The sequence below is a fragment of the Macaca nemestrina genome, chromosome 7 (genome assembly GCF_043159975.1).
Source record: "Macaca nemestrina isolate mMacNem1 chromosome 7, mMacNem.hap1, whole genome shotgun sequence".
Lineage (NCBI taxonomy): Eukaryota > Metazoa > Chordata > Mammalia > Primates > Cercopithecidae > Macaca > Macaca nemestrina.
The window spans coordinates 94,467,323-94,493,240 of record NC_092131.1 but is presented as its reverse complement, the minus strand read 5'-3'; the positions used below and the strand labels follow the sequence as shown (position 1 = coordinate 94,493,240).

General features: G+C 37.4%; 1 long non-coding RNA gene across 6 annotated transcripts in view; it reads right to left on the bottom strand.

The window, feature by feature from the left end:
- Positions 1–25,918, bottom strand: part of LOC105479387 (uncharacterized) — a 71,857-nt gene that overhangs the window by 12,417 nt on the left and 33,522 nt on the right. Inside the window, exons 4-7 of one of the 6 annotated variants that reach the window (XR_011626083.1) lie at positions 25,173–25,297; positions 19,486–19,683; positions 14,181–14,438; positions 2,583–3,431 (exon numbers count right to left, since the gene is read on the bottom strand). This is a non-coding gene — a long non-coding RNA (uncharacterized lncRNA). Of the gene's footprint in view, positions 1–2,582; positions 3,432–10,052; positions 10,337–12,738; positions 12,845–14,180; positions 14,439–19,485; positions 19,684–25,172; positions 25,298–25,918 lie in introns of those variants that run through there. The other 5 variants (XR_011626085.1, XR_985861.2, XR_011626082.1 and 2 more) reach the window with 5 other exon arrangements.

Sequence of the window (25,918 nt, the reverse complement as noted above, 5' to 3'; positions counted from 1 at the left end):
ATTGAATATTGCAAGGCATTGGACTGGTTTGTGTGTGATATACAAGTATGTGTTTAAGACAATATCCATGTGTTTCAGAGTCTTGTAATTGAGTGAAGGAAGAGAATATCTGTATATAAAACAATGAAAATTTTAAAAAATCATATAGTAACCTGCGAAGTAGAAAGACGGAACTGACATGAGAGATCAGACAGCTGGATGTAAGTCCTGGACTCTTGTTGGTTCTGTGGCCTTGGGTTTGTCCTATGTACTTTCTAACCTTTGGTTTCCTCATCTGGAAGGTGAAAAGATTGGTTTCCAAGATCTCAAGTTTTCTACTGGGCCAGAAGATTCTAAGTCCAGTAGCATTATTACTGCCATTCAGACTGATGCTGAAGGTCACTGAGTCATCAGGGGCTCAAGAAAAGGTTTATGGAGAGAAAGACATTCAGGCCTGTTCTTGAGATTTCTCTAGGCAGAGAAGGGAGAGTGGTTTTAGAGGACATCAGAGCAAAAGCCCAGAAATAGACAATGACAGAATGTATTTCTAGTTATCCATACAACTCACATCAGAAGATGGATGTAGTCAAGTGAAACAGTTTTAAATTGAACTGAATTTTATTGAAAATCTCTCCTGTAACAAGCACTAGCCTGGGACTTCTCCTTATATTACCTAATTTAATCCACCAGCAATATGGTGTGATAGGCATCAATATCCCTTATTTGGAAATGAGGCATGGACCCACATGCCACTGACCACGGAACCACACAGATAATCCCAAAGGGCAAAATAAATTGTCTCAAGCAAACTACACACCTGGGTCCACATCTGGCCTGTAGACCACCAGCTGTCAATGTTTGGTATGTGGAAACTAAAGTTCAGAGAGACTAGATGACTTATCCAATGGTACAGAGTGATTGTATAATAAATTACGTTCAAATTTAAGTTTTTTGAATCCATGTCTCGTTTCTTTTCCACTACATGATCTTCTTATTAGAAAAACTGGAAGAGAAATCTGGATAGAGAGGTAGGCTCAGATGGTGAATAGCCTTGAAATCAGCCCCAGATTTAGATTGTATTCAGTGACCAACCAAGACTTTGAGTAGGATCTTGATAGAATCCAAGTGGTGCCATGGGATGGTTAATATGAAGACGAAAGAATATGGTTAAAAGGGTAAATTTAAGAATGGGATTCTAAGGATAGAAGTGGGAGAGTAGATTCAGAATGAGATGAAAAAAGATGAAATGTGAAAAAGGACATGATTGGATATTGATAAAACCAAGGAGGGGAATTAATCAAATGAGAAGTTCCTGGCCTAGTTAGCTCTTTCTTAGGCCACCCTCCCTGTTTTATGTAAAGAAACTGACATGTACAGAGAGTACTTGAAACCATGTGACTGATTCAAGGAAAAAAATTAAAATCCTCTGATGAAATCCTTGTTTATGAGCACAATTTACCAGACCACAAACTGCCTTTGGAGCTTTCCTTTGCCTGTCTCCATTACTAGAGTCCCACTGCTGATTCAGAAACGTATCTGCCATTAAGATGGGTTAGGGTTCTAAATTTTTACCAAGAAAATTAACCAACCCAATTGTGGTGAAAATTTTGGTTTGATAAGTGAGCATAACTTTCTGTGAAGGATTTAGCTAGGTTAGGTGGAAGGGTAAACTATTTTTGTGCTTAGGTGTGTGGATTTCATCAGTTTTTCTGTTTAAATGGTCTCTTTTTTGCCATTGTTTATCTGCCAATACCCTGATTATGCAGTTGCCCTTTATAACCAAAAATGGATACTTTTTTTCTTCCTGCAGTAGAACTTCAACAAATGCTGCTTTGAATCTGAAGCTGGCAGAACTGATGGAAAGACAAGTACCAAATGCTCAAGTGTATCCTACATGACGCATTTGAAGAATTTTGTATCTTAGTAATGAAAGAAAAAATAGTAAACTTGAGTAAATTACATTTAATTACAAAAACTCTATAGAATATAGAGGTAAATTGAGATTATATAGGAGCCAACTGTTTCTGTTAACTTTAAATAGTGTCAATTCAAACACTATGTCGGGCAAATATTGATAAAATTGAAATGATCAGTGTAGATTTTAGTTCAATTTGAAAAATATTTATTTAACTGCCCATCTTAATAAAAGAAGAAACCTTTTAAAGTACATTGGAAATAAGTTGACTACTCTCTTACCTAAAGGGATCTTAATTATAAATTATTCATACATAATAAAATTAAAATGTAGCAAAGCAATACTGAAGGTAATATAAACATCATATAAAATTCAAATATATCTAGTATATTGCATTTTTCAAAAATAATCTGAGCTAGAATTACTTTTTACGTTGCACAGACCTCTCCTGTTCCTGGCAATTCCAGAAAGTCCAGAAGTCACGTGAAAAAATATTGTAACATGGGAAATTATACTTAATATTAAATATGTAATGAATCAACATACAATGGTTTGTCTAAGTGTTAACAGAAATATTTTTTTATTGTGTAGCTATTCTAAGATAGAAAATTGTTTGGTGTTCTTTTCCAAATGGAATCCTGCATCAGAATATTGGTGGGGTTTGTTGTTTTTTTTTTTCTTCTCTCTGTCTCTGTCTCTTTCTCTTTCACTTTCTCTTTCTATTTCTCTTTTAAGGTAGCATACTTTGCTCTGTGTGAAGCCCTTTGACTTGAAGAAATAGTGATCTAAGATAATGTCCTGCCATCCCGAAGAATTGTGGGCACGGGAGAGATTGAAATTGCTGTGTAATGTTATTGCTTCCTTCATTTCATAACTGTAAAGCAATGTGCTAATCAAAGAGCCAGTCTGTGTGCACATGCGATCTCTCTGTCCGGGAGGCAGACCTGATGCAGAGCAGAACCCCTGATTTCCAGGTGGGCTACAGTCTGAGGCTCCTTCTGTGTTCTGTACTTTGACTTGCCTAGACTTTCAGATAAAACTTAAAGTTACAGCAATGTCTTTTTTTTTTTTTTGGCCAGAGTTAAGTCAGATAAACTTGAATATTCAAGTTAATGTTTATTTACTGACTTACTTCAATATAGAATATTTCTTTTTTTCTTTAAAAAGAGTGCTAAGAATCTTTCCGAGCTTTGCACGATGCGTCTCATTTGGGTCTCTTTTTTCTTACAGGGGCAAGGTGAATACACTAAATGAACCCCACACCATTTATATCAGAGTAAGGAACACAAACTTTAGATGTGATTTTAATATGATGCATGCGGGGAGAGGATCTCACAGCAACTACTTAGTACCATCTTTCACTTATTTTTTTGCCTAGAATCCTGGACAGGGTGGGTCATTTTCTTCACGCGTTGCTCTTGTTCACATTTTTTTTCTTCCTTTAAAATTGCCGAGGCTTGGCTGTTGCTATTTGGTGTTGCTTGACCCTTCTGGTCTAGCAATGACTCCCGGGGGTGAAGGAGAGCTTCCTAAAGTTCTGAAGGAGAAAATTTAATCAGCAAAGTAATCATTTCTGCTGTGATGGAAAAAAGGAGACCGGTATGAATGACAAAACAGCTGTGGACCACCAAAAAAGTCAACTGGAATTGGAAGAAGGTAGACCTAAAAAAAAAAAAAATTGCTTCGAAGGCATAGCATTAAAGGGAAAATGAATCAGAAAAGAGATCTGAAGTGCTAGAATGCACTGCCTAATAACTTTAAATAGTCCATTGAGTCTTCCGGAATTTTTTTTGTTCTTCTTCAAGAATAATCTGCTTACATCGTTAAGACCTCAGCTAAGCTCAGTAACACAAATTACCAGATGTTGTATCCCCTAGTTTTTCCATCAAAAGACCAACCACCAAGCTTGTTGAAAGAGAAAGGTCATTGTCCCTCCCTGGCTATAAAACTATTTTTGCAACTCCTAACAAATGAAATGAGAATACCTTTCAGCTGTAGAAGGAACCTATCTCCCGCTCCTTCGAAGCCCCCCTGTTTGGCTTTGTTATTTTCTAATAATGCACTCATGTGTAAGCTAATAATGTGAACAGAGGGAAAATGAAGAGACTTAAAAAAAAAAAAAAGGAAAAAAGCAGAATGAATTAGGGCAATTGAGGTCGCTCTGTTTCATTTTTGCTGGAAGGATTTTAGCCCTAGTTTTTACCTTATCGCTTATTACACAATTTACGATAAAATGAGATGTGATTCCATTCTTATTGTTGTGCTATAGTCTATTGAACATGCATATATAGAATTCATTTCAGATTTAAACACTATCTTAATTATAAACTGAATAAAATGGACAACCTATCGAGTTTTCTAAATTGCATTCTAACAAATAGTTTCGTTTTTTATCACATTTCTACCATTGACATATTGGGTATAATAATGTTCAGGGAATATTCCCTTTTAATGCAGTGTCTTAATTGTGCCAAAGTATTTCCCATGTGACAACTAATAGTTTATTTCTGACTTACAAGTTTGATAACTTTAATGTCATGCCTTGCAATATTTTTCATGGTGATCTGCTTAAATTACATTATCAGGAAATTTTTTTTGTTTTAAAATCACCTACAAATGATATATATTTTGCATAATGAAAACATGAGTATATTACATGTAGCTTTCTATTTTCTTTAATAAATAATGTGATTGCTTGTATTTAGGATTCATTTACAGACACTTTTCCAACAAAAGACATATGTACATTAAGTTGAAAGTATTGAAAGAAATATTTCGATTGTGATTAAAAATGAAATACCCAGTTAATGGAATATAGAATGTAATTTTTAAAGAAAAACATATGTGCCAGAACCTAAGAAGTTAAGTCTTATTTTTATATTTGCTCACTACAAACCATGAATGTTGCTTTAAATGAAAAATATGTACATGATTATACATATAGTTTTAAAGTAGTCCTAAATATAGTATATTTAATTTAATCCTTCAAAGTAATTCTGAGTTAATAACATGGGTCCTAATCCTCAGAATGTAATGCTATGTATTCCTTAAAAACACTGATTTTTATTAATATGATATTTTAAAATGTAAAATAATCATCATGCTGAGAAAAATCTGACATTGGAAACTGAAGACAACATGTAATTTTGTAAGTTTTTAATATGTACAGCATTTGTTGAAGAATTTCTAACTTAAAGATCACTTAAATTTAATTTTACATGTCAAATACATAACTATTTCACTGACACAGGGGAAAGAATTTAATTAGCACTTTGATGTTAATTGTTTGTTAATGTGTTAAGCTTACCAAACTGCCTCATTTAACTTAATAGATATTGCTATACTTTCGTCTATTATTCTAATAAAGTATACAATTTGGATTTTTTTCCCTTCTTTTTCAAGTTCCCATGCAACACCTAAATGTAAACCTAGCCAACTGGTCTGCTAGAACAGAGCTGGGTGCTTCCTGAAGTTTGGACCTAAACCATTAAATAAAACAGTTATCCTGCAACACCCAAGAACTATTACTGTCTACTAATGTAGTCTTGCAGATTCTTTTTTTTGAACAGTACACAGGAAAGTTGATTCATTTCTCTCTCTCTTTTACTACAGGGGGTTGTCCAACACACACACACACAAACACACACACACACAATTTTTAGTCATTTTTTTCAATTTAAATGATTTGCTATCACAGTTACTCCATCTTTTATCTCTAAAATAGTTTCAACCCTGTTAATGTGTGCATGTACTTTTTTCTTATCAGCCTCTCAGCAGCATTTGTGATTCATAGCAGCCATCAAAGTGATAATAAACTCATTCACAATACTAACAAACACGGGGCTCCCAGTTATTTACGAGGCAAATTCACTGCAAGGCTGGGCTGTGGAACAGGGGAGAATCAAGATGGTGTTGATTGATAAATTGACAGGTTAATTTACAAGTGGATAATAGGAGTTAGACCCAGAGGGAAAGAAGGAAGGTCTGAATTCTAGCTTGGTTGCACTGCCATCTGTCTTATGCCCAGAAAGCTGCAGGACTGCTGGCTGGCAGGATCAAATACATACACATTCTTCATAACTTAAAGACAAAGACCTCCATTTACTGCTTTTTGATGGGCTTGTTGCCTTGGTTCTTCACACAATTGACCCTCAATATGTCACAAACTGTGCCACGTCTCAGTATTTTTTATAAGTGCCACTTATAACATGATTTAGAATAAGTTATTCTGTCAGTTTCACAAAAAATAAACAATGAACAAAATTGTTTTCAAGACTATATTTCACAAATATTAATTGTCATTGGATTGTTGATGAGCGAATGCATTCTTTCAAATTTCCAAAGCCTCTGATATGTCCTTGTTCTAGGATGTACATCGCCCCCCGCCACCCCCACAAAAAACACAATTTTACCTTTTCTTTTTCATCCTTGGTATTTAGATGCTAGCTAGTCTAGCTGTTTACAAGATAGGGTGAATCAAATTGTATGAATCTCATGTTAAACATTTGCATCACTGTTTTTCCTAGAGTTTTATTGTTGTAAATTTGAACATATTTCAGAATTAAAAAAATAAGTTTACAAAGTTCTTTTCAAAATGGAGTACTAGTACATTTATGTTTCATTTCCAGTGAAATATTTTATTATACAGGCCAGCCATTTTCATTTTAGTTCTGTAGGAACAAATCCTAAACAGGCCATTAAAAATCTTTTAGGTCTTGTATAATAGGGACATATTATCATAAGCTCTCAGGAAATTGCCTCGATTGGGCTAGTGCCACTGTGAGTTAGATGGCCAATTTGCAACTATTGTCACTTTGGAAAAAACCCAGTCTTTAGTCTTTTAAAATTGGTTGGTTAGCAGCAGTGGCCATGCTGGGGGCCTCCAAAATTGCGGGGCTGTGGTTCTTACTTGCCAGCACTTATAATTCTGAAATACTCCGGTCTCAACCCAAACCTTTTCTCCCCATGTCGCTACATTGTAGGCGAACACCCTTCTCAGATTCCAAATCCATTTAATGCTTAGCTCATGTTAAAACTTGGTAGGTTTGAACAAATACTGAGGAGTTCAACACATTTTCAAAGGAAATTGAAAAAGGCACAAAAGAGCATGTCTGCTCAGCTTCTGCAATTCATTACAAAATGCCAACACTAATATTATTTTTAAACAGATTGCTCCTATTAATCAAGGTATTAAAATAAACTATTAAAATTATGCCTTTAGTTGAGTAACATGAGAAAGCCCATGGAAAAAATCTGGTCAAGAATGAATGTCAGAAAAATAAAAACAAATAACTTTGCATGCATGGAATTTTATGGTGTCACAAGGTTAAAAATGTCTCCTTAAAGGGTAAATATCCTTTGAAAAGAAAATGCATTTATGTGTGAATGGGAGGTTGAATGGCTTTTACTGCTTTGTTTAAACATAGACAATCATCTTTGTAATTTTTTTTTGACAAGTTGTATATTTTTCAAAAGAGACTTATAAAAGATCACATGTTTAAGATCGCTAATTGTTCTTGATGTGGTGACTTTTTTATTCAAAGGGAGTCTTTTCTTCAGTAAAGTGTTTAAGTAGTTTTTAAATTTCATAATCTACAGAGTGAAAACCTAAATTCTTTCCTCAGACTGTGAAGCAAGGCATTTTCTTTCTGAGGACTACTTAAACTTTGCATTATATATTTTCTATTTAAAGTCTCAGTGACAACAAGTGTTATGCAAAATAGGAAAATAATTGATAGCCAGCTTATAGAAATGTATGCTTTTATACATATTTATATAGGGAATCTAATGGAAGAAAAATGTGCTCAAAATTTAGTTTAATACTTGTCTTCTGTCTCTAAATTCCAATTGTAAAACTGTCAGATTCATAGAGGCATGATTTCTAATATATTATACTTTTGTAACTTAAAATATGTTAACTTCCTAGAGATTTATTTTTACTGAATAATTCTAAAACCTCACGATTCCACTAAGATGTGGCAGAACTCATTTTCATCAGAAGCATGTTGACACGGAAGAGAAGAAAGGCCCAGTGCAAGAATGGGCAGTCACTGATCATTTTATTTGTTTAAAATTGTGAATTAGTTTTAATAAGTGGACTTCTCTCCTATGCAAAATTAAGAAGAGGCTTTCTGTCATTTTCTCTCCTCAGGTACGAAAATAAATTCTGAAGCCAAGGTAACAACAGCAACAACAGCAACAACAACAACAACAAAGATATCAGATCTAATATCCCACCCAATTTCTGAGTTAAGCCAGTGACAGGTATATTTCGAAGCAAGACTATTTAGACACATTGATTTTTGTTGTCACTTTCTTCTTATTTCATATGTCACATCAAGGCTTGGAAATTAGATGAATGTAAGAAGGGTCCGCTGATCATTGTTCCTCAGGAGGAATTTTCAAAGTCAGCTAGCTGTGCTTGATGAAAGTAGTCCTGCATAGAGCTCCACTCTGCCTGCAGGGAAGTTTAGGCAAACTACACTTTACCACTTCACTCCTATTACTAGGATTCTTGGTTGTCAAGGAGGCATCTATTTAACTGAAGTCTGGTAAATCTCAAAAGTAGAGTATTAGGGAGGAAAAAAAGCTTAAATCATCTTTTTTCCTCTTACTTCAAAGTCCTTTTAAATGAACATGCAACTCCAATTCTGGTAAACAAATTTTATGAAGTAAGTCGTGCAGGTAATGCGTTCTTCAATTGTATGCTTCCAGGGTAACATGTTGACATCCAATCTTTGTGTTTTGAAGAGTTTGTAATAATAAATAGAAATCAATGCTGGAGACTGAAGGGTGCATCAATTATATTTCTTTTATCTCAAAGATTCTTTCCATGTTGTATCTATCCTTCCTCGTGAATTTTTTTTTCACATTGTAAAGTGTACTGTAGCTTAATTGGCAACATAGATGCTGAGTGCTGATCAAGTCTAAATTATATTTGACAGAAATGAAACTGGCTTTATTTTATGTGAAATATAAAATATTATCATGGTCCTTGAGTTTGAAAAGGGAGATTGTGCGTGTGTGTGTGTATGTGTATCATATTTAAAAGGCAATTTCTGAATAGGTATAAATTTTTAAAAAATAAATTAGGAAAAATACTGAATAGCCTGTTGTCCAGAAACATAAGTGAACAAGATAGTTGAAAAATATTAAGTACAGGTCGACTTTAAACTTTGCATAATATATCGTCTATTTAAAAGCTTAGTGACAAAAAAAGTTATTTAAAATAGAAAAATAATTGATAGCCAGTTTAGATAAATGTATGCTTTTATATCACATTTATATAGGGAGTCTAATAGAAGAAAAATGTGTTCAAGATTCAGTCTAATATTAGTCTCCTATCTCTAAATTCCAATTGTAAAACTATTAGAGTTACAGGGGCATAATTTAAGTAAATGGTAAAATGTTTCAAACTAATACTGTTTAGAAAAAGTGTGGTTTATTTCTACCACTTAGAAAAAGGGGAAGTCTAAACGGACTGATAAAGTCTCAAGAGGATGCAGTTTGGGCACTTTGAGGGAGGCACCCTGCTTAGTTCTGAAGCCAACTGGGACTCAGGGCTCCTGGACAGACCCTACAGTTTTAAGGGTCGTAGTCTCAAGTCTAAAACATTGCAGGGACATTTGGGTGGGAGAGAAGGATCATGGATGCCATTCTAGTGTAACAGAGAGATTTCCTTTTCAGAGCACTTACAGTGCCTTGCCCGCCTGTGGTTGAGCTAGAAAATTTCCTTGAGGAAATTTCATTTGAGCCCACAGGGAGAGAGCACTTGCTAAGTTGTAATTTCCTATGATTTGAGATACGGCATCTGCAGGCCTCCTGTGTAGGATCACTCAGTAAAAAAACAAAAACAAAAAACCAAACCAACACCCCCCACACCACCAGGGTTTATCTTTTAAACTTGGCTGAATACCCAGTCATTTTTAACTCAAATTTTTCCCTTAACAATGTACTTGCCTTAAAAATACATCCAAGTAATTGTGTGGACATTTTTGGACAGTGCTGTATTGGACTGTGTTAACTGCTTGTTCACATGATAGTTTTAGCCTAAATGAAAGTGTCTCTTAGGCACGTTATTTATCTATTGAATTAAGTTAATTAAAAGAGTAGAATGTTAATATATAAACATAAATGAAAAACTGGGATTGAAGTCAAAATGCTAAATCAGAGGAACAGATTATAAAAGAAGTTATAAAGAATATTCTTGAGGAGAAAACTGTATAATTTCTGAAGTTCTCAACCTGTGTGATCTTGTATTCCAACCTTCCCAGTTCCACCTTCTCCTCCTTTGAAAAGAAGGAAGCTAAGACCCAGCAAGCTGATATAAGGTTCTGCGTTCCCAAAGCAGTGTCCAGGATCCCACGCTGTAGATTCTCCTACCGGCTTGTTTCCCAGATTAGAACGCTGCCGACAGTTCCCGTGGCTGGACAATGATAGTAGCTACAGAGAGCAAAGAAAGTCAGCTTGCCACTGAGCCTCAGTTTTTACATCCTAAAAATGGAGATGGGCTGGGCGCGGTGGCTCACGCCTGTAATCTCAGCACTTTGGGAGGCCGAGGCAGGCGGATCATGAGGTCAGGAGATCGAGACCATCCTGGCTAACACGGTGAAACCCCGTCCCTACTAAAAATAATAATAATAATAATACAAAAAAATTAGCCAGGCGTGGTGGCGGACGCCTGTAATCCCAGCTACTCAGGAGGCTGAGGCAGAAAAATGGCGTGAACCCGGGAGGCGGAGTTTGCAGTGAGCAGAGATCCTGCCACTGCGTTCCAGCCTGAGTGACAGAGCGAGACGCCATCTCAGAAAAAAAAAAAAAAAAAGATGATGGCACTGTCTTCTACTTCTAAGCATTGAAAACAATCTTTTGGAATTTTAACTGAATGCTGAATTGAAGAGAAAAAAACAAGAATAGATATGGCATTATTTATTATCAATGTTGATTCCTTCACCATCAATGGAGAATACAATGGAAACACAGCACAGATGTTTGGGTGAATGTATATTTGTGTATGCATATGTATATGTGTGCATGTGTGTAAGCGTATGTGTTGGGGAACGCAGGCTGAAGGCCATGGCAATGACTATCCTAGAATATACCTTTGCAGAGTTATGGGTTCATGAAGGCCTATCAGCTCGCTTATGGGCACACATATAAACATGCAGATTCTTTTGCATAGATATGCTTCTGACATATAATTATTTTGAATTTTATTAAATAAAACTGGAGTTTGGGGAGTAAAAGCCAGTCTCCTCTGATGAGAAGAGTGAAGTCCAAAATCATCCTTGGTGAATTCTCAGGATGTTTGGATCTGCTTAGAGAGTTAAGCAGTATGTGTATGTGTATGTGTATATGTGTGTGTGTGTAAGTGTGTACATGAGTTTATGTATATGCATGTGTGTGTGTGTATATATGTGCTTTTACATGGATGTGCATATGTGTGTATGTGTGTATATTTGTGTCCATGTGTGTATGTGCATATGTGTATAATGTATTTACGTGTGGATGTGGATATGTGCATATGTGCGTGTATTTGCTCATTTGTGTTGTGTTGATGTGTATGTGTATGTGAGTGCATATGTATGTGTATATGTGTGCTGTGTGTGTTTGTGGATGTTTGCATGTGTGTGCATGTTTATGTGGATATGTGTTGTGTGTGTATATGTGTGTATGTGTATATATGTATACACAGATGTGCATGCATGTGTATGCATGCATGTGTGCTATATGTATATATGTGTGGATGCGTGTACATGTGTATGTGTACATGTGTAATATGTGGATGCATGTGTGGATGTGTGTGCATGTGTAAATGTATTTGTGTGTGGATGTGTGTGCATGTGTATATGAATTTGTGTGTGTGTGTGTGTGTGCATGTGTTAGGGGAGAATCATGGTTGGGATGGCCCCTGGGTATGTGAGAGAGGAGAAGCCAGCAAGAATAAATACAATGAGAGGAGATGTAGAAGAGTTTCACATAACTTTTGAAAATATTTTGTAAATTGACCGCAGGTTGGTCTTCCATAGGGATCATAGTCAAAATCCTGGGAAATCAGGATTAATTTTAGGTCATATGTGATCCCAAGGCAACTGGAAGACAGGAACTTCTGTGCATGTTTCAGCTGCATTGGCAGGACTAGGATGGTCCCTTGACTCGAGAAACAAATGAATTTCACTAAAATGTCATCATACTGCAGTGAAAGTTATTCACTAATTTTATTTAATGTGCTTCTCCATAGCTCTGATTGGCGACGGTGATGGTGAGGATGAGGATGAGGATGGTGATGAGGAAGACCATAGTGTTTATGCAGTGCTTGCTATGTTCTATTACTGTGGCTATTTCATAAATGAGGACATAGAAATTGGAGGTACTGGATATGTTGTCCAAAGGCACCGAATAGGTAGGTGATGGCAGTGAGATTTAAACCCAGGGAGGCTGGTTCAGAGACAAACACTTAATCACTACATAGTACTCTCTCTTGCCAGAGGAATGGAGATACATTTTTATCTTTAAGCATTAGCAATGAGAGCTATGTATTTAGTAAATTGCCAGGAAAACCCCTTTTTTAATTGGCATAATCTCAATTCAAATATATAATATTCCCAGAAGTGTTCATCTGACACCTCTTTCTTGCCTGTATCCCACACCCATCAACAGCGTTTGCTCACGTTTTCATGCACTCCCCCCTCAACCCCATCTTTAGTCCATAATAAAGTCAGGGCAGAAAACAGTTCATGTTTCTTGAGTTAGTATGTTTCTTGATGTGATGAGAGTTTTATAGCACATCACATTTCTCTGTTTGTTGTCACTGCTAGAAAACTCAGAACTAGGTTTTGCATCCATTTGTTTTATTTTATTTTTTCCTCATACAGCTTTTGGGAAATTATGATGTTTTTTGTGGGGGGAGGTTTTAATGCTTATGTGAATTCTTTTTCTAACTCCAGTTCTCTGTGGAAGGAAGTCATAGGGTTGAAGAAATATTTAAATGAATGAATCTTAAATACACATAAAAATTATCCAAGAAGTGAATTGTAAAACTGGCTGTATTTTTACACTACTAATTCTGAGGATAGCTAGCTCGTTAATCTATAAAATATAAATGTCACATTATGTTTTCTAATCATAAGAATAACAAATATCCAAAGTAGCAAATCTCACCACACCAAGAGAATGACCACTAACACATATATCTTTTTATGAATCTATAACTAATTAATGGCTATAACTATATATAATATGTGTCTCTGTGTGTGTGCATGTGTGTGTGTGTATGCAACCTATATTCTGGCCAATTTGGGATTATACAATGATACCATCTTATAACCCATTTTCTCCCACATCACAATTTTGAGTATTCTCCACATCACTATTTCTTCTCCCAGTTGTTTAAAAAACTCACACAGGGATTCGACTTACTGCTGGCCTCCCATAAGTAAGATTTCATATCAGCTATTGAAATGTCTATTTATAGGTAGCACCATAATCCACATAATCTTGCATAAATTCCCGTATGTAATTAAATTTATAGACTATTATTGAAGAGATTATTTTTCTTTCCCAGCAGACCTGAGTGTGTGTGTGTGTGTGTGTGTGTGTGTGTGTGTGTATATATATATATATTTATTTATTTTGAGATGGAGTCTTGCTCTGCCAGGCTGGAGTGTAGTGGCACAATCTTGACTCACAGCAATCTCCGCCTCCTGGGTTCAAGCGATTCCCCTGCCTCAACCTCCTGAGAAGTTGAGACTACATACGCCACCATGCCTGGCTAATTTTTAAAAATATTTTAGTAGAGACAGGGTTTTACCATGTTGGCCAGGATGGTCTCGATCTCCTGACCTTGTGATCCACCTGCCTCAGCATCCCAAAGTGTTGGGAGGCGTGAGCCACTGCACCCAGCTGAGAATATCTTGACTATGGAACATGCATTCTTATAAGAAAACTCTAACTTCAAGCTCAGTCTACAACACTCCTCCTTGTTTCCTGAAGTTACTATCACCCTTTTGGCCATGGGGCACGTAAGACAAGAGCTGTGCTTTTCTTCGGCTTTCACAGGACTCCAGGAAAAAAATGAAATCTCAGAGAGGAGGAGAAACTGGTTAGGTGCATTGCAGTCTAATGCTACCTCCCTGCTTCACCCCAGCTGCCAGTTCTAAAGGCTCATGTTCCAATGTCCTCACTTCTCAGTCTTCAGAGAACTGCCATATGCATAGTAATGGTCACCTGCCCAGGCTGTCCTCCCGCCTAAGTGATAAAAGCATCTCAGGGGCCCATTTTTACATACCTGGGGCAGGAGGACTTCTATTCACTTTACTGTCAGTTTCCTTTAGGACCAGTCTCCTTCTACTGCTCCTCCTTGTAATCCTATAAAATTTCTTCCTATTTCCATTGACTTCTCCAATGGTCTCTGCCCACTCAGATCTCCAGTGCCACTCCTCTCTGGATTAAATTCTTGTTCTTCAGTCTCTTTACCTTTGATCATACTTCGTTAGAAGGTGTGTATGTTGGGAAGATAGGTTGAAAGAGTTTTTTCAATACCAGCCTGATGAAAATGAATCAGATTTGAAATAAGCACATACATAACTGAAATTTCACTGAGAACAATTGAGTAATATGATTAAACTAAAACAAGATGATGGGTGCACAATATTTCTGTAACACAGCTATTACTGCAGACCATTTACGTCTGTCAGATACAGACAACAATAGTCTAAGAAGCTCAGAGTAGATGTTATGGCATTTTTTGAGAGCATTGTTTATAATCCGAAGTGTGTGGAAAGTCCATATTTGATTTGCAAAGGAATCTTAATGTTGGGATGAAGGATACAGCCTCATAGTGAGACAGTCAAGCATAAAGGGATCCCCGGAGAACCTCCGACCGCCCTGGCACTGGGAGAATGGGGTGGAGCCATGGGAAGTTCACACCCTTTGCAGCGGGGAGGAGCCTGGCCTCTTATGTTCGGGGTGGTAACCTGGGATTCAATCTGTAAGGCGGGAAACTGACTAGCAGGACTCTCACTCTGTTGAGGGTCCATGCTTCCCTTTTTTTTTCCTTCCCATCCAATAAATTCCATCTTTTCTCACCCTTCAAAGTGTCTGGGAGCCTAATCTTTCCTGGTCATGTGACAAGGACCCTAAGGAGAAAGTCCTAGAACAATCGAAATTTAAAGAAAATTTGGAATGCTGCAATGATTGCCTTTCAGAGAAATAAAATAAAAATTTGCTGAGTGTATTCAATACTTTGTTCACAGCTTGGTATCCAAGAAACGTCCCTACCCTACATCATTTCTTCTTTAGTCTCTTCTAATTCAGATGGGAATCTGTCAACATTTAAAGATAGTTCTGACTCCTTGTGTCCACTTACATGGTCCTGGTTTTCACAGACTTTTCCAATTAAATGGCTTTGTTCTTGAAGAGTGGGACAGTCTCATATCTTATAACCATATGTCTACTGGAATGTACCCACTACTATGCCTATAAACTGAAGGTACCAGGACCACAGCATTTTAGTCTTCAGACATCATCTAATTCAGGCTAAAACAAATGTTAGGGCTAGAATTCAATTTTCAGATGGAATCTAATACCAAGCCACAATATAAATTCTGGTTAAAAAAAGGTCTATGAGGGATTTTTCAACTCATGCCTACTCAGCCTCCATGTTGACCCATCCCCTTCTCTCTGCCAACCCTGAAGGCAAAGGAATGGAACTATATGGTCCTGTGAATAACAGTTTGAGAATGACTGATCTTGTATAATCTGTGAATTTTCTTTGGAAACGGAGGGTCAGAGAGATTAAGCAGCATAGTCAGTGTGAAAAGCAAGTATTACAAAAAGCTGGGCCTAGGAACTGTCTGTCTCCTGACAGTTCCTATTATGGATTTCCTTTTAACAGGGGAGAAAAATAAGACTCAACAGAAAAAGTAGAAATCATTTCCCCAAGATGTGATGCTGAGAAGAGTTTATGTTTGAAAGATCTGTGTACACTTAGGAATGTTTATTGCTGAGGGTTTTATTCATGACTCCATGCTTCTTCTTCATTTCTTTTTAGTTTGTTTTGTTTTGTTTTGTTTTGAGATGGAATCTCACTCTGTCACCCAGGCTGGTGTGCAGTGGCGCAATCTTGGCTCACAGCAACCTCCACCTCACGAGTTCAAGTGATTCTTCTGCCTCAGCCTCCTGAGTTGCTCAGATTACAGGCATGTGCCACCACAAGCCTGGATAATTTTTGTAGTTTTAGTACAGATGGGGTTTCACCATGTTGGCCAGGCTGGTCTCGAACTCCTGACCTCACTTTGGCCTCTCAAAGTGTTGGGATTACAGGTGTGAGCTACTGCACCTGGTGTAGCGTCTTCATTTCTCTAGAATGTAGATGGATCAAAGTGATTCAATATTTTTTTTAAAAGGCGTCATAAAAATGAGAATGAAGGCCAAGTGCAGTGGCTCACACCTGCAATCTCAGCAATCTGAGAGGACGAGATGGGAGGATTGCTTGAAGACAGGAGTTTGAGACCAACCCTGCTCTGGGCAACAGCAAGTAGACCAGCCCAAGCCAGGAGTTTGAGACCAGTCTATCTCTCTAAAAACTAAAAAAAAAAAAAAAAAAAAAAAAAAAAAAAAATTAACTGGGCTTGGTGGCATGTGCCTGTAGCTACTAGGGAGGTTGAGGTGAAAGAGGATTGCTTGAGCCCAGGAGTTTAAGGCTGCAGTGAGCTATGATTGCACTGCTGCACTCCAGCCTAGGTGACCGAGTGAGACCTCAACTCTAAAATATAAAATGAGAATGATATCAAAATCTCATAACAGAGAGAACCAAACTGGAGAAAGGTAGCCTGTATTCTGAGATTTTGAGAGGAGAGTTAACAGTTTGAACTTTAATAGGACTGATGATCAGAAGCTTGTTAGAGTTAAATGCTACCTCTATATGGAGAAAACTGTCGAGTTAATGAAGATTTCTGGAGTTACTCATCATGACTCTGTGTCTTCTGGAAACTAGATGATTAATCATAGCAAGTAGTAGAATGAGGGTGGCAGGCTGTCTTCTGGCCCTGGCTGCCTGATACTACTGCAGGAGGTAGAAATTGGTAGACTATTCTTTGATTGTTCTATTCAAAGCTAGCTGTAATTTACTTGGTTTTGTGTGGGCAGGAAAAAACATGTCAGAGAGAGACACATAATCAAAATATTGAATCACAGAAATATTGCACGTGGGCTAGCTCTGGGGCCATAAGTTTTAGATTGCAAGGGAAAATTGGTGAATGGAGTTAGCATAGAGGGCAGCTGCCTGGCTATAGTTTGGGATTTCTCCTGAGCTGAAGCAGAAGGGAAGATTTAGCAACTGTTTGTCTTGGCAGAAAATCATCTCTGATTGTTTGCGGGGCAGAGGATTGGAGTCAAGAAGATACAGACAATTTCAAACGAGAAATCCTGACCCGTGTCGTGTGGAGCTGTGTTTGCCTGATGAACCTGTTATAACTCCATCCACCTTCACTCCAAGGTAAAAATCTTTTTAAATCAAGAAGACAAAAGTAAAAATTAGAACTTAGTCCTAGCAAGTTGGAAGGCAGTTCAACCTCCACATACACCTGTGGGAATTGTCTTCTCTTACAATCTTCCTTAAAAATTTGCTGTAGATACCTTGATTTCCTCCTGTCTCATCTTTTCCCCTCAGATGAGCTGGGAGTGAACTCTTGTCAGTCCAAAGGCATAATATTCAGCCCAGTGCAGATCCTTGGACTCCGTGATGCTGTGGACACAGCCTTCAATGGCATTGACCTCACATGACTTGGGTCCAGATTCTTTTGTGCCTCCCACAGTTGTGTGAACTTAGGCATGTTTCTTGATTTCTTTTTTCTTTGTTTTTTGGTTTCAGTTTCTTTATCTGAAAGCCAGAATCATTATACTAGCTTCATGCAGCTGGCATGGGGATTTAAAGACTTTGAGAAAAATTTATGTCCAGCTCTCAGCCATGGTTACCATATTGTGTATTTCCCATACTATTTCTCCGCATGGCTTCCTGGATGTAGCTCACGTTTCTAATTTACCTAAGGTTTACATGTTTGGAATCACTTTGTTCCTTTAGACAACTATTTTGGGATTTTTTTTTTTTTCTCTCCAGTAGAACGAAGTGGAGAATAACCTAGAACACCTGCATGAGGTACAAGTTCTTGTCTCATACCTGTTTTAATGATTTCCAGGTTCTGTGCAAGGCATCATTTGAAAAGCAAAGAGGCAGCGCCTGCTGTGGGCTCACCTAACAGCTGAGAGCCTGTGGCATTCTGTAGCTTACTGAGACTTTAGGCATTACTAATCTGTGAAATGAGAAAGTTCCATGGTATAACACCTAAGCTAAAATCCTCAGTTACACATCAAGAAAATATAATAAGCAGTCTATCAACATGTTACTTTGTCTATGTGGAATCGAGTTTTCTCCTCTTAAGTTGTGTCTTAATGTGGTACATTCTTGTACCTTCAGGTAATCTGAATTTTTAAAATACTGTGAACATGCACTTTTACTTGGCATTCCCATATCTGGTCTGTTAGCAAGTCGTTCTGAGGCGGAAGAATTCCCTTGACCCCCTCGTGGGATTGCAATAGGGGTGTGGCTTGTTTACCTGGCCGCCGCGCACTGGAACCCCTGGTGGGCGGAGGAGGACACAGGTGAGCAGGTGTGGGGCTAGGCCCAGCGCTTTTGGGTTCCGGCCCCACAGTAGCATCTAAGGGTGTGTTAACAATTAATGCTCTTAGCAGTTGCCATCCACTGACGGCTAAGTGTTAACCAGCTCGGTGAGGAGACGAGGCGACAGCCTTTTACCCCTTGCCCTCTTGGTTTTACACCGTGCCCTCTTGGTATCCGGGTTCTTGTTCGGCGTCCAGGAAGAATTAGGTCGAATGATTGGTTTGAAAGGTGATGAATGCGGAGGATTTTATTAAGCGGTGGAAATGGCTGTCAGTGGAAGGGGAGCTGGAAAGGCTATGGTGTGGGGAGGAGGTGACCTTTCCCTGAAGCCCGGCCTTCTCGGGCCAGACTGCATTCTGAAGTGCTGTCTGAAGTTAAGTTGAGACTGTCTGTAGTTTCCAATGCTCAGTTGCTTTTTCTCTCCATGGCAGCCGCTTGTCTCTCTGCCGGCTGATGTCGGGTTTATATGGGCACAGAATGAGCGCGGGGTGGAAGGTCAAAAAAGTAACATTTGGGCAGGAAAACAGGGATAAGTCTTCTCCTTTAGGGACCCGGATTCCAGGCTTAAGGGTGGGGCCTTTGTCGGGAACCGCCCTCTTCTACCCAGTATTTTCCCTGCCTCTTGTCCGTATCAATTCCTGTGAAGACTTCCTTCAAAATATAGCCTGAATCTACCCACTTCTCCTCAGCATCATAGGCAGTGTCCCTCTGGATTGGCAGAATTGCCTTTCACATGGGTTATTCATTTTCATTCTTGTCTCCCTACAGCCTTACTCTCCCCAAAGCAGAAGAGCATGGTTGTCTAAAATGGGGATTAGATTTTGTAACTTCCAGATGTAAAGCCTTTGCATGACTTCTTGTTGATTTTCATGAGGTCTGAACCTCTTACTGTGTCTAGAGAGCTTTGCATTACCTTTGTTTTCACTCATCTTTATCTCCAGTTCCTCTCCGCTGAGACTTTTCTCCAGCCATATTGAACTCTTTGGTTTCACTCACATGCCAAGCTCTGTTTGGCTTCAGAACTTTGTCTTGTAACTCTTTGTCTGGAGAAGGCTTGCTCATTGTCATCTCTGTACATATCACATCCCCAGAGACTTGTTTCTGGAATATCCTATGAAAATGAGCACCCTATTACTCTGTTTTGGTTTCTTGATATGATTTATCACTTTTTCAATTATATTACAATGATTTATATTATATTAAAAAGATTTTTGAAAAACCACTTGAATAAGTCATTAAAATGATTTTTAAAAACCACTTGAATACGTCATTAATTGTTAAGGAAACTAAGTTAGTAACCAAAACCTTTAGATTCAGATTATTTTATAGGTAACTTTTATAAAATCATCAGGCTACAGATAATTTCTAGCCTACACAATCTTCTTAAGAGAATAAAATGGAGAAGCTACAACAATTATTTTAATGAAGCTAGTACAAAATAAATATCTTAAGCAGAGGATAAGAAAAAATTAAAAGCCAATCTCATATACTGAATATAAAAGTAAAAATCCTAAGAACAGACTAGCAAGACTGGAATCCTACTGTGTATGTATTTACACAGACATATCTATCTATCTATCTATCTATCTATCTATCTATCTATCTATCTATCTATCTTCTAACTTTTTTTCTGTCTAATTTTAGGGGTCTGACTTTATAATAATTTGTCCCAAAATAGTTTTATAAGATAAAAATATACAAATATAAAGGTCAAAATGGGTACATTTGAGTATAATAAAATATAAAAAAGCCCTACTTATCTTCAATGAAAATGCTTTATACAAAGTTGAGTAGCACAGTCCACAGTTCAGGAAAGCACATGTAAACATTAGTGCCAGTAATTTATAAAGAACACCTACAGTTCAATAAGAAAATCCAAGCAGCCAAATAAACATTTGAGCAAAAGACATAAACATATTATTTACATAAAATAACACATACATGCCCAATAGCTATCAGGATAAATGTTTAAGCTTACTAACAAATAGAAAATGCAAAATAAAATTGTAAGATGGCATTCCAATGATTGGCAAAATCTTAAAGTCTGATAATAGAAATAACAATGGTTGGTTAGAATGTGGGGAAATAAACTCAACGATTTTCAGTGAATGTGTAAATTGGTCCTACCGCTTTCAAAGTAATAGGATAATATCTATAGAAACTGAAGATGTCTATACAATTTGGTTCAATATTTCCAATTCTACTAGAAACTGTTGCATTTATGTGAAAGGAGATGAGTACAAGAACGTTACAAATACATTTTGGAAAGTACCTAAATGTCCATGAATAGTGATTGAGTAAACAAATTTCTAACTAGGAATACTATGCAGCAGTTATAAATGATGATTTAGAACTAAATTTGTAAACATGGACTTTGGAAAAATAAACTATAATATTAAGTCAAAAAAGCAAATTACACAACAGTGTAAATAGTGTTGTACCTTTGATTAAAACGTTAATAAGCATACAATAAAATAGTATTTATATTTTATGAATATGTATACATATGTGGCATAAGGACTTGCCTGAGAATTACAAGCACAGAATTCAGGATAGTTGTTAGCATCCCAGGTAAGGGAAAATGGGAAGATGTGATTAGAAGGAAAACATAGGAAGCTCTAACTTTATCGGCAATGTTTTATAACTTAACATCAGAAGCAAATGTAGTGAAATGTTAATACTTTATAAATTAAAAAGCTATGAGGTAGGTACACAGACTTTCATTATGCTAGTCTTTATAACATTCTGTGTAAAGTATTTTGTAATAAAATATATAAAGCTTTTCTTCAGATCTTTGTTAAAATATGCATTTGTTACCACCCCAACACGTCCACATTTTCATCTAATTTTAAATTAAATATAAACTGTTTATTTCTGGAAAAAGGAAAAATAATATTAACAAAATCAAACTAAAAAAGTAACATTCACATTTCTTTGAAACAGTGCACATATAGTTTCTCCCAAAAGTTATGACATATATCTATATTTTTTTAATCTGACATTCTTTTTGGATACTAACTGTTTCACCCTGCTGTTGATTTCATAACTTTTTTCTTGATTGGGTGTTTGTCATTTTGCTCAAATATTCATGTTAGGACTTCTTCTTATTTACTTTAGCATCCAAAATATCCATCCATGAGTGAGAATGTGTTAGAATCAAGCTTAGAGCACAAAACCAACTCCGTAAATGTTTGCTGAATCCCTCATTGGTTGACCATCTTAACTTTGTAGTAATTATACAAGTATGATGAATACTTTTTTGGAAAACGTGGTTCTCTTAATGTATTGATAATGTATTTATTTTCAGCTTTTTAAATCTACATATGGAAATATAACAAATAAAATATAGTATTATTAGCTAAATTTGAATTTCAGATATTCAATTAATTTTCCAAACTATAAGTATGTCCCAAAATATAAGTATGCCCCATGGAGTATTTGGGACCTATTTACACTAAAAATTATTTTTCATGGTTGACAATTCAGACTAAGTTGGGCACCCTGTATTTTATGTGGCAACCCTGTCAAGGGCCAAACCACAGTATTTATTTATTTTTTTTTTGAGAGGGAGTCTCGCTCTGTCGCCCAGGCTGGGGTGCAGTGGCCGGATCTCAGCTCACTGCAAGCTCCGCCTCCCGGGTTTACGCCATTCTCCTGCCTCAGCCTCCCGAGTAGCTGGGACTACAAGCGCCCGCCACCTCGCCCGGCTAGTTTTTTTTTTTTTTTTTTTTTTTTTTGTATTTTTTAGTAGAGATGGGGTTTCACCGTGTTAGCCAGGATGGTCTCTATCTCCTGACCTCGTGATCTGCCCGTCTCGGCCTCCCAAAGTGCTGGGATTACAGGCTTGAGCCACCGCCCCCGGCCCAAACCACAGTATTAAATTGACCTTGAATTTCTTACCTCCCTCAGGGCCTTTAACCACTTTTATGGACTAGTGAATGACCAAGATTGAAGGTAAGTAGGACTTGCACATCCCTATTCAAGGAGTTAGAATAAAAGCGACATAAAACAAGATGGTCTTAGAAGAGAATATGTGGAGGAACCAGTGTAAATTTATGAAAATTCTTTGGGAAAATGAAAGTTTCACCAGTCTTCCTGATATATATTGCGATGATTTGAATATTTATCTTTTCCAAAATTAATGTTGAAATTCAATCAGAATTTGGCAGCATAGAGAGCTTTTAAGAGGTGAACCCATGAATGGATTAATCTATTCATGGATTAATGGATTAATGGGTTAATGGATTAATGGGTTATCACAGGAGTGAGATTGGTGACTTTTTAAGAAGAGAAAGAGAGACCTGGGCAAGCACACTCAGCCCCCTCACCATATGAATGTACACTGTGCCACCCTGGGACTCTGCAGAGGGTCCCCAGCAGCAAGAAGGTCCTCATCCTCTACCTTGGACTTCCCAGCCTCCAAAACTATAAGAAATAAATTTTGTTACCTCATAAAGCATCCAGTTTCAGGTACTCTGTTATAAGCAACAGAAAACAGAGTAAAACATACATGAAAGACATAACATTTTTCTGTTGAGTGGGCTTGGGTTCATGATCTCAAAATTTTAAAATATTTACATAACTTTTAACTATTGCAAGCAGAATATCTAAAAACCACTTTTAGACCTTCCCCAACCAACAGATCCTAGGGATGGAGGGCTAGCTTACTGACTACTTGCACAGGCTCTGGTCTCAGTGTTCCTCCTTAAGGCTTTATTCAGCAGATATGGCTAGCTGATGGCTTCAGTTGTCAACATTCACTGTGCTTCTTGGAAAGCAGCTTGTCACACAGCATCACTGAAACTTGGAAGAAGGACTATTTGTCTTCAAAACCCACCCAACGTGAATAACTTCTCAAATTCTCGCTTCCATCCCAAGCTGTCCCCCCACAGGGGCACGGAAGCGGTCTGTCAGGCTAGGGTGCACAGTGGAAAACAACATGCCACAACTCCACAGTCATGTTTTTCTTCACTCATCTGCCTTGATCTGCAAACACATATATGCCACAAAGTGTACTGCCCCTTTCAATAAATAACAGAAGGCCCCTTAGACACTTGGAGGAGGAGGTTATATTTTATTAAAGTAGTCAAGCTATGGTTTTAGCCAATCAGGTGCCCTGATACACATATAGTGTTTACCATTCCCAAAGTGAGGCTGTTACTGGTAAAGTCAGATTAATGGTAGGATTTCCTGACTTATGCCCTAGGTCTTGATTTCCTTAGCATTGCATTCTCATCAACGAGGCGGAAATTGTATACCAAAACCACAGCAAATGTGGAAGAAAACAAACAAAAGAAAGTACAATGTTCCTCAAAGGAGGGTGCATGGTCAGCAGAGAGGACCACACGGTTGTCGTAGCACATCACATCACACAGACCCTTGATTAGGGTCAACCCATCAACCAATTTTCTCTTTAGTTGCCCAAGCAATAGCCACCAGAACCTCTACTGGCACATCTCATTCCTTCATTCACAGCCTGCAGAAATTAAAGTGGCACCTTACTTTAGAGGATGAGAAGGGCAGTAGAGAAAAGTGTGGCAGGAAAGAATCACAGGCTAATTTTCTTTAATTTTTTGTTGAGATTTGAGTGCAGAGAATCTTACCTTGCATGAACTAATAGGATAATTCACTAGTGTGATTTCACTACCCAGGACACATCTTCAGTAAACATACCACAGTTCATGAGATTTTTTTTCATGAGATTATTGGAGAAAATGCACATATACGTTGCTACAGGGACATTTAATATCTTAGAAGCTGAGAATTACTCATCTTTCAATTTGTTCCACCATTGTATAGCTCTATGATCTGTCTGTAATATAATTTTTTTCCCCAGAAATATACTTTAGTATCTTAAACATTCCAAAACCCATTTGATGTCCAGACATTCTTTTTCAATCATCAAATAACGAGTCTCTGGGGAAAAGACTTTTCCTCCTGATGTACCCAGTAGGTTGTTCTTGACTGGCTGGTTTCTGCACCAGCAGTGCTCTTGATCTCACCTGCACTTTAAAAGACTTCTCAAAGTCACATCTAATTAACACTGACTCTGTATATAAAAAGGCTTTGTTATGACTTCTTATACTCAAAGCAGGTATTTTTTTCAGATGTTTCCAATCTATTAAATACAATGTAAGAATGACAAGGCCTACTATCTAAAATATGCATATTACTTTAACCCCTTAACTGTCCCTTCACCTATTTTTTTTTTTTTGGTACTTTTCTCCACTTACTTGTAGTTCATGCTCTTTCTAACCAGCTTTCCCTGATTCATAAATCAAATAGTTTTGCAATGTGAATTTTTATTACAGCAAAGCAGACTTTTACATCCATCAGAATCCAATTTTAAGGAGCCAGATTATATCAGTTGTTTAATATCTTTCTCATAATTCCTGTTGAAATGTTGTATTTATGTATCTGAAAACGTCATCATAATTTTAAAGAAAACTCTATAGTTGCTTGAATTTGAATAAGAGCCTGAGCAAAAGTAAAACTTGGGGAAATAAAATGAGAAAAAAAAAACACATTTAAAAGCTTCTTATGAGGAACTCCTTATCCACTAGATCACATGAGTAAACCTGGATTCCTTAAGTATCTTACCAGCTATTCCTCATTAACCAGATCTTCAAATCTGTCATTCACATGGCTGCCCCAGTTATCTTCCTAAAACCTAGGTCAATTGACATTTCTTCCCTCCATCACAGTCTTCAGGGGCTGACAGCCTGCTGCATAAAGTTACAATGCATTAAAATGACACTTAAGACCTCTGTGATCTAGTCCCAAACTGTTCTGGCCTCACTTTCCACCCCATTTTATTAATTTCACCACTAGCATTCTCTCTCCTCACTGCAGAGCATGCACATTCATACCTCCGTTCCCCATGATGTTTCTAAAATTCCCATGTGCAAACGCCACTGATTTATGGAGACTTTCGGCTGCTGTGGTCAGAAACAGTTCCTCCTTATTGTGCTTCAACTGTAAGATGTTTGACCTCTTTTGATATAGATTGTGTTTTACCTTCTGCTGTAGTACTGACTTGTGGTTTCCTCATTGCAAAGTAAATGATCTCAGAAAAATTAGTATCATATTCAGCTTTGTGTTCTCCCAACACCTGGGACAGTGTCATTCAGAGAATAGGTCCCCAATGCTTGTCTGTTGCATGATTCAGAAATGAGAGCCCTTACTCAGCGCTCTTCAGTTCTATTGGAGTTAACATCATTCTGAAAAGTGATATTTTCTATTTTCATGTTTGTGTTCATTCTTCCTTCATGTTAAAGAATTCTTAATAATGAACTATCCAGTTATCAGTAAAGCTATGTGGACATCATAAGGCCCTACCAAAACTA